The following is an 11,507-nucleotide window of genomic DNA, read 5'->3' on the forward strand; positions in this document are numbered from 1 at the left end:
CACACACAAAGATTTTGACAAAATTTTGTTGCCTCTCTCTATAGTACTTTTTTACCTTGCCATTTAGTTAATTGATTTAAAAAAATTTTAACTTCGTATTAATTACTCTAGCATTTCATATTGACATTTTAAAAATTAATCTATGATGCCAAAAAAATTTATTTTAAGTTAAATTCTACACCTTTCAATTAATTTTTTCATTGCAATTCATTTTTGCTTTGTCAAATTTCATATTTACGTACTTGGTTCTGCATACATATGATCTTTTAAATATAAAATTTATGCCAAAAAGATTGTATACTTTTAAAAGTTCTCTTTGTAAATATTTAAAATCAAGATATAGATCCAATTAATGATGCTATTTGCATACTTCTATTTAAATTTTACCCTTTTCTATTAGAATTATAAGTACATTAATGTATAGAATATATAGCTTTCTTATAATGTTATATACACTTAAATTTATTGTGGCTTTCTTTGGATAGCCAATGTATTTCAAAATTTTTTTTTGTAGCATCATAAATATGTTTCCCAATCATCTTTTTTTTTTCAATCACCTTGTCATTTACTAAAATACAGCACGTCCCAATCTATACTACAATATTATTTGGAAAATTTTTCCAAATGATCATGAATCCAAATGGACCTCTTGTTTTGTTAAAATAATTTAGTGACAAGAAATTTTATTAAAAGCTTTTTACTTCGAATTGCAATTAGATTCATGGTGTCAAAAAAAAAAAAAAAAAACTCATGACTCTAGAATTGCACTAGTAAACTTACAATTTTCTACACATACAAGTCCTCCCCCCAACTAAAAGTCCTGGCTTCCTACTGTCCAAAGTGGAAGAGGTTAAAGTGCTAAAAGAAAAATAACTAAAACTTGAGGTGACCAAGAATACTACCTCATAGTAGAAGCTTGGTGTCTTTCCCTAAAGAGTCTTTAACTGATAGACTTTTTATGGTAAAGAGAACAATGAAGTCTAAAAAGAACAATGACAAAGAGGATCAATAGTAAGGGACCTCGAACGGATTGCATTACCCCCAAAAAAGAGGAGTCAATAGTAAGGACCTCAAAGCATGCATGACCTCAAAGAATAGGAACCAATACTAATGGACCTCAAGTGATATGAACAGACTTGGCCCGACTTGGCTGTGGGTACGCGTAGATATATGTCATATGTTTAGCTTAGACCATTCATGAAATCTCCCTTTCCTTTTTTCTGTGACTTTGAATTGTTTGATTTACAGTAAGTACTTTTAAAATTTTTGAATAAACATTAACCTAACTATTCCACTTAAAATTGGAAAGTACAGAAGTTTAGATGTAAAAAAAGTATATTCCTATCTATAAGATGGTAATCACTACGTAAATGTGCAATTGTTGCTGAATACGAACAATAGACAACAGTAGTGCACTGCTGCAAACTTGAAAATATTGAAGTCTACAAAGGGGAAAAGAATTCATATTTCACAGTAGGATAACCCTACTTAAGTATGTATACCTCACAAATTATAGGCACAAAACAACCTCTCTACTTTTAGTTTTATACGCATGATTTGTAAATTTTATTAAAAAATAAAACAAATCAACATCAACAAGTTATTTTAATCTTTTTCACCTTGTTGTAGCAAAGTTCATCATTCGTAGAAGTGTAAATCTATATTTATCTATTATATATTAGAGAAGGATTTTTAAGCCTAGGGTCTCGAATCAAATCCTCATTCTAATATCTTAAAATTTTTTAATAATTTTAATTTTTATAAAATTACTTTGGATTGATCTTTTCAGTTGACTCAAAATATTCAAGTAATTGTGAACTCTCATCAATTTTCTAAATGACATGGTTGCGAATTTATTGTACAACAAAAAATTGGAAACTTCTACAACATGTTGAAAAGAAAGAACCACAATCACTCTACTTGTTTTACCTTAGCTATGACTAACTAAAAGTAAAAATGTATCTTGTGTCTTCTTAAAATTTTCAATTCTATCTAAAGACATAAATTACCAAAATTAGTTTAAGAAGGATAATCAGAAACATTAACCTTTCTTTCTAATAATGCTTTCAATTCTATCTAAAGCATTAACCTTTCTTTCTCATGTACCTCTTTTTTTTTTTTGGGTTAGATATATTTTCTCATTTAAAACCAATTCATCTCAAATAAATGTATTCTTCTACCTCATAACCTTTTTATCATTCAAAATATAAATTAATTTTCAAGGTTTAGTGTAAATTAATTACAATCATAGATACTCCATGACTGCATCAATTATTCTGTTATTGCAATATCCAAGCAATGTATGTATGTATGTGTTACAGGATTATTGAGTAATTAGTTGCCTGCAAAATTTTAAGTCCTCAGTTCATTAGTTTTCCTTGCGGAAGGTTTAAGTTGGACAATTGAGTAATTAGAGTGTTTTCTACATGCACGTGTTTTTCTTTCTTTTTTTTTAACAGATGGATTCGTTTATACTTTTCTTTGATTCTTTTATTTGCAAAATGTTGCTACTTTGCATCAATGTTTTAGTTCAAATGTACTACGTTGTTTCTTTTGGTTTCTGGATGGATTTGATTAAGGTAATATGAGACACTTTTTCATACATAATTTTAACATGTACACAATGCATGAATATGATATAAAATAGTCAAAATTCTATAAAAACTAGAAAAAAAAATGTTAAAAACCTCTAAAAAAAGTAAGGTAATCACTTTTGACCAAATGAGGATCATTAATACATATGCTAATTTTATAATTTGTATAGAAAAGCATAGCGCATATACCAATTACAATTATTGATCTAATTTTTATAAAAAGAGTACACAAAATAGTCCACATACACAATACATGATTTATTATAGTATTAAATTGAATTTTAGAGTACCTTACATTTATTTATAAGATTATTTAACTTTTTTTAATTTTTTCATTTATTTTATGTAACTCATATGGAATATTTGTGTATTTTACAAAACTCTAAAAAAAATATTTGTAAGGCATTATATGATTATTTTGTGTTTTTTTTAATAAAATAGCTTAAACATTATAGTTTGTACATGTATTTTTGTATAACACAAATTACAATTTGGCATATTTTCTAATTATCTTTAATTGACACCAGCTAGATCAACTACCACTCTTGGGTCCTTGACTAATTTTACCATAGAAACTAACAACAGAAGTTTTGTGTATGTTTATATCATATTATATAAATTTTCTTAGATTTTGTAAAGACAATGGGGATCAGTTTGGGTAACTATTATACTTTAGGGATTACATGTTTTTACATCAAAACATTAGGACAAAATTGATTCAACTCCCAAATTTTGAGATTTTATTTGTCTTGGTTGAAACACTAAGGACCAAATTGATTCAACTCCCAAATTTTGAAGACTAAAAGTTCAATTTTCCTAAGAAAATGGGACAAACGAAGCATCGTGTTTTTGGTCTTCTCAAAACTCAAAGTAACATTGTTCGTCTAAGTTAATTTCTAAAGCTACTTGATGTGCTTCCTTTACTCTTCTAAATCTTCTTCTTCTATTTCCATTTTTATTTTTTGCAGAAAAAAAGATTGCTAAGGTAACTCTTGTTATACAATAATGTCTTTTGGAAAAGAAAAGGATAAAAATTTGAACTAATTACTGTTTGTCACTATTCAATAAGACGTTTTTATTTCATTAAATATTTCACAAATTGGTTCTAAACTTCACTTTTTTTTCCAACGAATAAAGAATTTACCAAATGCAGTTGAACTCTTTTTCTTTTCTAACAACTAATTATCCATTTAAGTTTCAATTATTCCTCTCAGTGATTAATTATACTCAAAAACATATATTTATGGAATTCGTACAAGCCTTGTTATGCATAAGTTCAATGCAGACAATTCAAGTGCTTAGCATGAGAACAGTATATGACTATAATACCTATTTGCATTAGAAGTGGTTAGTGCTTGGCATGTGAAACATTAAAAGAGAAGCCACATTTAGCTCTCAACCTCCCGCTCACTGGTTCTCTATCTTTCTATTTACTTTGTAAAAGGTTAAGTGTCTACTTGAGAACTCAAAAGAATGACATTCACTTACGGTGTGCATAATCGGTAATTTACATACCAAATCATTGGTTTCCCAAGTATGCATTAGCTTAGTAACATGAAGAGGGCATGAAATAGGTTATCCAAGTACCCACTTTGGATTCTGTTTTGCAAAATATTGTAGTCATTTATTTCTTGCTCTTACACATATTTGTATGTTAATTTGGTAAATTATGTGTATATGACTATTTCGATAAGCTAACTCGGCATATCCAACAAGTTATATTTTCACTCTTAATCTTTTGGGCTACCAAAATGCATGTTATTATATTGACAAAAAGTTTATGTTTTGTTTGATGTATATCCTTCCTTTTGTTAATTTTCTTAGTTTAGACAAATGAAAATTACATTTTTAAGTTTATAGTTTAGTTTACTTTGAAACTATCTTAATCTTAGAAATGACTATTGAGAAATGAACCAACCCGTTACCAAATTTTCATTTCTCATTTTTTGCAACCTTTTTTTATCTCAGAAATGATGGTTGAGAATTGAACCATCACTTCAGTAATTATTGTTTTTCTCCCTTAGATATATATTTTGACATGGCAGTTCTTTTCGACGTATTCCTTTAGCACCTAGAAATTTTTGAAGATTTTCTTTGAAAGCCTTTACTTTGACCCCCCCCCCCCCAACCCCCTCCCCCCAAGATTTTTGACAAAATTCAGCTGCCTCCCTTTGCAATATTTTTGACCTTGCTATTTAGTTAATTGATTTATAAGATTCGACTAGTTACTAAACGCTTTAGCATTACATATTGACTTTTTATTATTTTTTAGTTAAATATAAACTAATATAATTGTGTACTTTTAAAAGTCCTCTTCATGAATATATAAAATCAAGATTTAGACACAACTGACAGTGTCATTTGTATACTTTTAATTTACACCAAACAATGTGATTGTCTTTCAAAGTTTGGCACTAGGGAATGGTGAAGACACTTTTTCGCCTTAGGATTGTAGGTACATTAATTTATAGAATATATAGCTTACTTCTTATGTTTCACAAACTTAAGTTTACTACGTATTTCGAAAAAAAAGGGAGGGGCTAAATCCACGCCCTCATATCCTATATCCACACCTTAAAAATTAATATGACATTAAAACCCTTTACATTGAATGGTTTTCTTCTAAGATTTTGCAATTCGAAATTTATACTTGCAAACAATTTGTTTAACATCGTTTTTTTAACCATTTCTTCAATTACTTTTTCTTCTAAATGTTTTCAACAAAAGTCTCATGGGTTTTGAAAAATCTTCAGCTTATAAGATGTGTAATGTGTAATGTATATTTTTAATTTGTTTTTCTTCTTCTTTTTTTTTTTTAGTATATAACAATCAAAATTATCATAGTATTCATGTTCCTTGTAAAAATTTCTAATATTTCGGCATTTATATGTAACCCCATTGGAGGTTTTGGCTGTTAATTAAACATTATACCAAATTTATGCATCATTGGATGTTCTTTTGGCAGTTTTTTAGTTTCTTTTATAGGATGCATATTTATTATGTTGAAATGATGAAGTTATTTATGTAGTAACACCCTTGAAGTACATATGATCTCTAACTGTATTACCTAACTTGATTGGTTTCATGAATTTATTATTATTTAAAGATCTTAATGCAGTACAAATTTTTAAAAACAACATGCAATGAATTTTTAAAAAATTAGGAAAATAATTGAAAGAATAGTGTTATGGCAAATTGTTTTCATTGTATGAAATAATAATTTTGAAACGTTAAAAGTTATAAGTGAAAGTCATTAAGTGACAGGGACTTAATTGTCATATTAATAGCTAGGGTGTGAATTTAGCCCCCCCAAAAAAATTATTGTTGCATTATAAACATGTTTCCCTTTCATTTTTTTTATTGTTCAATCATATTTTCATCTCATATATATTACATCTCAAACTGAGGTATAGTATAATTTAGAACTTTTTTTTTGCTCCAAATGATCTTTAAACCAAAGAAACCCATTTTTGTTAAAATAATTAAGTGGAAAAAATAGAAAAAGCCTTTTTACTCTGAGTTGCAATTAAAAATCATGGTGTCAATAAAAATAAAATGGATTAATTTTATATACACTGTCAGTGTATATACTATTACCATTAGATATATGTCACATGCACAAAATTTGCTCATGTATCATCTATCCAATCGTAATAGTGTATACACTGACAGTGTATATAAAATTTTCTCAAATAAAATTAGTAAATCATAATTTTATGCTAGTAAATTGACAATTTTCTACACGTATTAGTCGGCGCCCTGACTAAAAATTTTGGCTCCGCCATGTACAAATCTACAGTATTTTAAACTAGTCTTTATAATATGATATATATTTGCACAAAGCTATAATTGGGCAGCCATCTTGTAGAACATCCTAAAAAATAAGCACATTTAGAAAACGCAAAATAAGTCCAATCATTGCCTCTTCCATTCCGCCTCTTGTTGCCTAAAACCATAATTCCTTCACCTTAGCTAGTTGCAGCCATTAACCTGCCTTCTTTTAAAATGCTCCAATTTAATTATTGCACTGCTTTCCTTGGAAGGGTCGATTATTTTTCTCATTTTCACCCGTTTGGTCATCTATTGGAAATATTTTTCCAAACTAACCGCACAATCCAACTTGCCATAATGACTTTGTCAATTGAGTTTTATGAAGAATAAGCAATAACCACAGAACACCGCATCTCTGACATTCCTCATCAGGTTCTTCTGATTTTGAGATAATAGTTCCATAATTCAACATCATCAGATATCCTGGGCGGTCATTTCTATAAATGAGAAAAAAATGTTAGTGTCATTTCGTAATTAATTATGAAGCAAAGGCCTATAAAGAATAAAAAAGGATTGCACATAATCATCTTCCAGTTTTGTGTTTTGTACACAAAATCTGATTTTCGGACAAATGCTCACCTCCCTGCAAATTAAAAGGCAGAGACAGATGACCCATACTAACGAGTTCTCTATTTAAACTAAAGACTCGTCAATTTTGTGAAGTTGAGAAGTTGTTCAATTTGAAATAATAACTTTGGAATTGTTCTAAACCAGTCTCCACCTTTCAAGATTTTCAATTATTTAGTGCTTGTACTCGTGTCACAGGTGAAAGGGAAATCATGAAGAGGAAAAAGCTTCAGCTTAGGCAAAGATCATTTCGGTACAATGCAAAAGAAAATCCCCTAAAAAGTAATTTACAGGAGCTCAAGTTAATGTCTGATTCCTTATTTTATAAGAGAGACGCCATCATCAAGGATTTAGTGCGAGAGCTCAAAAAGGGAAATATGCCCACAAGAGAGTGCCATACATGGCTGGAGAAGGTGAAAGAGATCGAATGTGTGGTGCGTGATTTGCTGAAATCTCCGGCAAAGGATTCTGAGTTCGAGATTCCTAGGATCCACGACTGCTGGAAAATTGTGAGGAACGAGATATCTGAATATTTGGACAAATCACCAAATAAAAGTGACATAGTGGTTGATGCAATGATTGGAAGATCCACGACAATGAATGCATATTCAAAGGTTGGGGGCTTTGAATATCGTACTGTGGAAGTGGAAGTGGGTAAAACACAAGAAATTCAAAGAATGAGTGTTCATCTTAAGGATGCTGCAGGGGAATCATCCCCAGCGAGCAAAAAATCAATTTTGGGAAACAGAATGCAGCAGAACAAGGATAAAGAGATGATTTCTGCACCATTAGCTGCTGTTTCTGAACCTCCAGAAACTCGCAGAATGGAAGATGGGCATGTAAAAGCTGAAAACAAAATCTCATTGCAGGATGAAGCGATATCACTATCAGCTTTGGATCAAAGAGGTGGAGAAATTGCTAAAAAATTAGGTCCTGAAGGATTAAGGTCGGAAAAATCATCCTCATCAAAGCTGCTGTCACCATTATCCAGCATGGCACACCCGGAGTTGAATGAATATGAGACAAGGCGAGATACAGTATCTCTTGACAGGGTAGAGACTCAATCCAATCTTGCAGAAAAAGGTGAAATTATTTTTTCAGAGGTAAAAGAGATGTTAAATACAAATGAAATAAAGGATTCAGAAACACAAGAAAAGCAACATGGATACTCTGGACCTGAAGGCAAAATCCCAGTGAAACAAGAGGCCAAGGAAAAACTAGCTCTGGATGTTGGAGCAGGAATGACTCCAAACAAAACGGTTGTTGAGGTAGCCAGAATTTCAGAGATAGAAGAGATTTCACCAATAGGTGAAATGGGGGATTCTAGAATGGAGAGATCCATCCCTGGACCAGAAAGTTCTATTTCTGATCCTGAAGGAATAACTCATGAATATGAAAGTATTTCCTCCAAGTCTGGAAGTAAAAGAGTTAATCAGATGAAGACTAAACCACTGTTGGATTTGTGTGGGCCAGCCCATTTGTGGGCCAACCCAAAACACAAGTTACTAAGACTTGAGGGCTTTATGTGAAGGAACATTTGAGCCAGCCACAAAAAAATACTTTCACTTTTTGGTGTGAAGAATTCCAGCCGCACAAGTGAGGAGAGAATCGAAGAGAGAGAAAGAGTGAGAGCCAAAGAAAGAAAATTCTTTGCAACTTTGAAGCCTCAGTTGGAAGATGATTTGAAATCCGATTGAGACGAAATTTTACACATGCGATCCTCTTGTCAAAATCTACTCATCTACCAGTTTAGATTTCAGATTTCCTCTTCGTTTGGTAACATCTTTCCAAACTCACCTCTTTGACAGTTGTAATTTTTGGGGGTGATTTTGTAGCAGATTGGCTTGGTTGGTATTGGTGATATTGTTGTCATTCGAATATTTCGGGTAGACTTGTGTATTCCCATTGTTGTGATAGTGGAGATTTTTTATTGGACTAGGTCCCGTGATTTTTCTCAATTTGGGTTTTCCATTTAAAAATCTTGGTGTTCTGTGTCTTTTATTTTTCTTGCATTTTATTATCACTGCTGGTATTATTATTTGGTGATTTGGTTTATTCCTATTTTAACTGGTACTTGGGAAAAAAGAAATTTGTCCGGGCTAACTCTGATATTGTGTGCCTGCACTGGTATCCCCTTTTCCAACAAGTGGTATCAGAGCAGCCAAGTTAGGCTGCTCATTTGTACTGGTTAAAAATAGATGATTCGAATAGTGGTTGCATGATAAAATTGAATGCTACTAATTATTCAATTTGGAAGCCTAGAATGGAAGACTACCTGTATTGTAGAGATTTGTTTGAACCTGTTCTAGGGGATAAAGGTAGACCAAGTGATATGAATGATGAAAAATGGGCTGTTATGCACAGAAAAATTGTTGGTAATATTAGAAAATAGATTGGTCAAAGTAGTTTTCAATATTTTGCTAATGACACCAGAGCTGATGTATTATGGAAAAAGCTTTAAAGTATGTATGAACGGAAGACTGGTTTGAACAAGGCTAGTTGTTTAAAGCAGATTACTCGGATGAGATATAAAGATGGAGAAGATATGCCTGAACACCTGAGTAATTTTCAGGCATTAATAAACCAGGCAACTACGTTAAATTTGAATTTGGATGATGAAATATAGGCTCTATTATTATTTGGTTCACTACCGAATAGTTGGGAAACCATGGTGGTCTCCGTCAGTAATTCAGCTCCGAATGGTGTGTTGACCATGGCTATTGCAAAAGAGGCCGTGATGAATAAAGAGTTCAGGAGGAAGGAACAAGGAATTGTCTATGAGTCCCAGGCCCTGGTGACAGAAAAGAAAGAAAGAAGAGGGAGAAGCAAAAGTAGAGGACCCCACAACAGGAATAACAAATCCAGAGATAGGTCTGAGTCACGAAAAAATATTACATGCTATTATTGTAAAAAAAAATGGGCATTATATGAAGGAGTGCAGAATCCTAAAACGGGAACAAGCTGAGAAAAAGGGTAAAGCAAAGGAGAAAGGTGATGAAGAGACTACAGTAGTTGTGGCAGCTCATGATGATATGTTTGTGTTCTGTGATGATGGTTAGGTGAATATTATTCATTATGACAGTGATTGGGTAGTTGATTCGGGTGTATCCTACCATGTTACTTCTCACAGGCATTTCTTCTCAATCTACACCAAAGGAGATTTTGAATATGTTAGGATGGTAAATGAGGTCTCATGCAAAGTTGTTGGCATGGGAGACATATATTTGGGTACAGATACCGGGTGCTAGCTGATATTAAGAAATGCTCGACATGTCCCTGATATGCGCCTTAATCTTATTTCTACAGGAAAACTTGACGATGAGGGTTACCATAACTTGCAAGGTGGAGGCAAATGAAACTCAACAAATGAAATCTCGTTGTTACTAGAGGAAAGAAGCAGAGTACCCTCTACTTGATGCAAGCCAAGTTGGGGAAGGGAGAAGTGAATGCAGTTCGTGATTTATCAATTGACCTTTGGCATAGACAACTTGGGCACATGAGTGAAAAAGGGATTCAGACACTTGTTCACAAACAGTTCCTACCTGAATTTAGAGGTAATGTACTTAAACTTTGTGTTGACTGCATTTATGAGAAACAACACAGAGTTGCATTTCAAAATTTTCGTCCATCTAGAAAATTAAATCCGTTAGAATTGGTGCACACTGATGTTTGCTATATGAAAGATAAGTCCCTTGGTGGTGCTTTTATTTTGTAACTTTTATTGATGACTTTGCTAGAAAGGTTTGGTGTTTTGCTTTGAAATCCAAAGATCAGATTTTGGATGTATTTAAAGATTTTCATAGCAAAGTTGAAAGAGAAACTGGCAAGCAGTTAAAGTGTATTCGTGCTGATAATGGTGGTGAGTACAGAGGACCATTTGAAATTTATTGCAAGTCTCGTGGGATTAGATTGAAAAAGACTGTGCCAAAAACTCCTCAAGAAAATGGAGTAGCAGAGAGGATGAACAGATCCATCACTAAGCGGGTCAGATGTATGCTCTCTAATTCTAAACTGCCAAAATCCTTTTGGGGTGAGGCAATGAGGACTGCAGTTGATTTGATAAATCTTTATCCATCAGTTCCTCTAGATGGTGATATCTCAGAGAGGGTATGGATGGAAAAAGATGTGTCCTTTAAACATTTAAGAATTTTTGGTTGTCGGGCGTTTGTTCATATTCTCAAAAATGAGAGGTCAAAACTTAATGTAAAATCAAAACAATGTATTTTCTTGGGTTATGAACATGAAGATTTTGGTTATAGATTGTATGATCCTATTGAAAAAAAAGTGACCAGGAGCAGAAATCTTGTCTTTTTTGAAGATCAAACCATTGAAGACATTGATAAAGGTGATAACTCAAAATCTTCAGATGGCATTCCTGCTAGCTCAAATTCAGATCCAGATTCAATTTCAATACATGTTGATTATAATCAAAGGGGAGCTGAGACAGAGCAGAGAGAGGATGTTAATGATGGTGATAATTTTACTGCTGATGAACCTGAGCATAAGGCGCCACCT

This window comes from Coffea arabica, chromosome 9e, assembly GCF_036785885.1.
Source record: "Coffea arabica cultivar ET-39 chromosome 9e, Coffea Arabica ET-39 HiFi, whole genome shotgun sequence".
NCBI lineage: Eukaryota > Viridiplantae > Streptophyta > Magnoliopsida > Gentianales > Rubiaceae > Coffea > Coffea arabica.